We start from the raw sequence: 749 nt of genomic DNA on the forward strand, positions 1-749 counted from the left end.
GTGGTGGGGGGTGGAGGCGAGGCTGGAGCAGGCAGCAGGGTGGGCCTGGGTGCGGCCCGCCACCTACACTCACTAACCACCTTCCCGCTCTCTCTCTCTCTCTCTCTCTCTCTCTCTCTCTCTCTCTCTCTCTCTCTCTCTCTCTCTCTCTCTCTCTCTCTCTCTCTCTCCATTCTCTTAACATTTATACAAGTTCTCCATCATAGCTCACGTCTGACAAATTCTGGATGCAACATTAAATTAAATAAATTTATATTGTTAAAAAAATCAAGGTCCCACCGAGACTCGAACTCGGATTGTTGGATTCAGAGTCCAAAGTGCTAACCATTACACCATGGGACCGATACTGCTTAGGCCGTATTTTGACTTTAAGTGTAAAACTAAATATACTAAACATGTGATGGCTTACTTTTATTGTATTCACTGGTATATTTAATTAATTATGTCAGGGACAGGAAGCCATGGTGTAGTCGTACACGTTTTGCTTTTATTGAGGTTCCCCCCCCCCCCAAAGTCGAATTAATGACCCCCGCCCAGGATGCAACCCGACAGCAAGTTGTTCACTTGAGACAGTTAAGCAAGTCCCAGCTGTGTCTGGGTACAAGTGACAGGATGAACAACCCAGCGGGTTTTCTTCCTATTCGGGAGTGTTGTACATGCTGCTATGGCAGTGTGTCCACTCACAAGATGAGTGGCGCTGCCCAATAAACTTGCCCCTCGGGGCAAAATTTATTTAAAAAAAACTTCCG

General features: G+C 46.3%; 1 non-coding gene across 1 annotated transcript; it reads right to left on the reverse strand.

Moving 5' to 3' along the window:
- Positions 1 to 270: 270 nt before the first annotated feature.
- Positions 271 to 342, reverse strand: TRNAQ-CUG (transfer RNA glutamine (anticodon CUG)). The gene has a single exon. It is a non-coding gene; the product is annotated as a tRNA-Gln (tRNA).
- Positions 343 to 749: the final 407 nt, after the last annotated feature.

Source organism: Procambarus clarkii, chromosome 66 (assembly GCF_040958095.1).
Source record: "Procambarus clarkii isolate CNS0578487 chromosome 66, FALCON_Pclarkii_2.0, whole genome shotgun sequence".
Classification (NCBI taxonomy): Eukaryota; Metazoa; Arthropoda; class Malacostraca; order Decapoda; family Cambaridae; genus Procambarus; species Procambarus clarkii.